Source organism: Alnus glutinosa, chromosome 6 (genome assembly GCF_958979055.1).
Source record: "Alnus glutinosa chromosome 6, dhAlnGlut1.1, whole genome shotgun sequence".
In the NCBI taxonomy this organism is placed as follows: Eukaryota; Viridiplantae; Streptophyta; class Magnoliopsida; order Fagales; family Betulaceae; genus Alnus; species Alnus glutinosa.
In genome coordinates, this window is record NC_084891.1 from 7,491,538 (window position 1) to 7,495,000 (window position 3,463).

The 3,463-nt window shown below is 34.5% G+C and overlaps 1 pseudogene; it reads right to left on the bottom strand.

Moving 5' to 3' along the window:
* Window positions 1–514: 514 nt before the first annotated feature.
* The window catches only part of LOC133871473 (disease resistance protein RPV1-like), an 11,707-nt pseudogene continuing 8,758 nt past the window's right edge, over window positions 515–3,463 (bottom strand).

Consider the following 3,463-nt stretch of genomic DNA (forward strand, 5'->3'; position numbering starts at 1 on the left):
TATGGTTAATAAATGAGTACATGCTACCTCTATATGAAGATAATACCGAAACACGTGATGAAGAGAAAACGCATACACCAAACTCTTTCAATATGGAATCAACAATAGGTACTTCAAAATGTATCGAGGGTCCCTCACACTGATATGTGAACCAATCAGGAATTAGATTGCCAGGGAGGAGAATGCCAGACACACTACCAACTCTACGGGTAGCCCATTCCTGTTAAATAAGGAAAGATAATGGTGTGTGTTAAAGTATTAATTAAATAACGTGACATAAGTGGATATTTAAAGTAATGTTATAAAGAGGACTCATGTCCTCCTTGAGCCCTCCCAAAATTGATGTAGCCTAATTTCTATTGGATGTGCAATAAATCACCATTGGATTTTAATCCAATGGTAATTTTAAAAGGACATGAGTTCTCCTTATAGCATTACTCGGAGATTTAATCCGATATCATAGAAGAGGTCCTATATAAGTTAAAACCATACTCCACACATTATCCCATTTCAGTTAAATTGAGAGAGAGAGAGAAACATGTACCTGTATGAAGTTTTGCTTAAAAGTATTTGTCAAATTTATGCACCCTCCCATACAAACAGATACAATGGGATTTGATCGTTTATCCAGACCTGAAATTTCGACTAATTTCTGGCAGTTAGTAAGGTACAAACCGTTTATCTTTGAGAGCTTTGATAGATCCGGCATTCTTTCCAGAGTCGTGTAGTATTTTGCATCTAAAAAAACCAAGCTTGCGGGTAAATTTAGAATTGATTTAAGGTTTTTGCAGCGATTCAATCTGAGATCTTGAAGCTTTGAGAGACCACCTAAGCTTGCAGATAGGCTTTCAAAACTATTGCATCTTAAATCTAAAATTTGAAGAGAACATAAATTCCAAAGATCTGCAGGAATTGCGTCGTTTGATAAATTGCACTCCCAGAGACATAAGTGTGTTAATGAGTTCAAGCCTTGTAGCACAGTTGGCAGTAGATTAACTGACTTGGGACTTTTCCTTGGTGATATCCAGGACCAAAAGAGTGAAGGCAATGGCTTGGACAGTGATCCTTTACACCCATATAGAGATAAATGTTTGAGGTTCTTCAGTTGCACTATACTAAAAGGCACTTGCCTTATAGCAGTTCTGTCCGCAAGAAGAATTGTCAATGATTCCATCTCCCCCAAGTTGTCAACCAAATTGTCTATTTTAGAACACCCAGAAAGAATAAGAGTATCTAAAGACTTCAAGTTATAGAAACTCCTTGGCAAACTTTTAAGACATTTGCAATCTTTCAAATTCACCAAAACAAGATTACTAAGATCTCCAATGGAGTGGTGAACCTCAAACAAACTCGTACAATCCTCGAGTATTAATTGTTCAAGATTGTGAAGTTTTGAAAAGTCAGGAGTCTCCCACAGATAATGAGAGTGACTGAGATTTAGAATTTTCATCTTATCAAGCAACTGCTAAACAAATGAGAAAATAAATAATGAAAAAATGAAGGAAATCACAATATTAGAGCCTAGAACATAAAAAAAATAAAAATAAAAAATTATTGATTATTATACCTTAGGAACTTCCCAAACTCTTTTGAGATTGCTATATTGTAAGTCTAGCACAACTATATTTTTCAGATAAAAGTCATTTGGCATAACCTTTAGAGGGAATCCATGCCAACAGAGCCACCTTAATTCTTTGGAAAGATATTTATAGTCTCCTGTGAATCGTACGTGATCAAGTTGGAGTAATCTACTAATCTTAGTCTCTTCATTTTACTAAATGCTCTTGAATTGAAATTCACCTTACTTAGAGTTGGCAATTCTAAATTAAGTCCTTTAACTGCATTTGTTCCCTGCATTAAAAAAAAATTAAAAAAAAAAAAAAATGCATGAGACAAGTGATTATCCAGATTTATCACATAAGCTTTTAGGATAATTGATGATTTAACATGTTATCAAGCATTTGGGCAATTGATGATCTAATTTGGTATCAGAGCAAAGGTTTTAAGCTTGAACCTTATCTCTGTAATTCACTTCCCATTTCAATTGCATATTCGATGTATTGGCATTACTTATTAAAGTATTAAAATATTAATTAAGTGATTTAATTCAATATTTCTTGTAAACTTAAACTTTTGAGATAAGTGGCAACTTTAACAATTTTGGCCGACCAAAATACTTTCTTGTTAATTATTTCATTTATTTCGCCTTGCTTAATCTAATGTAATCATGTTTGCAACTACAAAAACAAAAGAATGATGTTAGCAAAGAAAACAAGTATTCCTATTTTCAAATAAGAAATATAGGAAATACACTCTCAGGGCATGTGATCAGCATGAATTTGTATATATGCATTTGCTTAATTCCCAAATAACACATATATTAGAAAATAAAATGCTCTATTTTTCTTTCAATTTTTTCAATTGAGAAAGTTCTTATTACCTCGTGCTTTGTCAATATATCAAATGCATCCTCATGCCGCCATAATCTACTCCATTTCCCAGGTTCGTTTGGGTGTTTTTCATGAACGATTTCTCTTCCCATGTCTCGTAGCAAATCATGCATGGTAAACTCATTTCTCCCACTAACTTTAAGAAGACACCACTGAATAAGGACACTAATTCCAATCTTTGGAAAAAAACCACAACCATCCAATATTTTTACAACATAGTTTGTGTCCATTCTGATGAAGAAACATACGATGTCAATGAATATATCCTTTTCAGTATTGTCGCTTAGTCCATCGAAACTTATTCTAAGTTTATTTTGAATTTGCTCATGAGGAATCCTCTTCAATTTATCTAATGCACTTTCCCATTCAAGCATGCTCCTAGAGAAAAGGAATGAGCCCAAAACTTCAAGTGCTAGTGGCAACCCTCCACAATAAGCAATGACACTTCTTGACAAATGAGTATAATCTTTAGTAGGATAGCTATTCCTAAAGGCATGCCAACTAAAGAGCTCAAGAGATTCACTATCATTCATTGTTGAAACTGTATATACGTTATCCACTTCTAGCTCCCTTAGCAAGTGCTCATCCTTGTTGTTATAATAATTCTACTTCCCGAACCAAACCAATCACGCCTTCTACATATGGCATTCAGTTGCTCCAGATGGTCTACATCATCAAGTATCACAAGTATTGCTTTATTACGAAGTCTTTCTTTAATCATATTGATTCCTCTGTCAACACTACTTATCTTTATCTCACTTGTCTTCAAGATGTCAGAAAGAAGTTGTTGTTGGAGATGAACTTGGCCCCTAGGTTCCTTGGAAGTTTCCCTGACATTTGCAAGGAAACTTTTACCTTCAAATCCATGGAAATATTGGTTATAAATAGCTTTAGCGATGATTGTTTTTCCAATTCCGCCCATACCCAAGATGCCTACCAGGCAAACATCGTTAGCTTCGACATTTAACAAAAAAGTTATGTCCTGAACATGAGAATCTACTCCAACTGGGTAG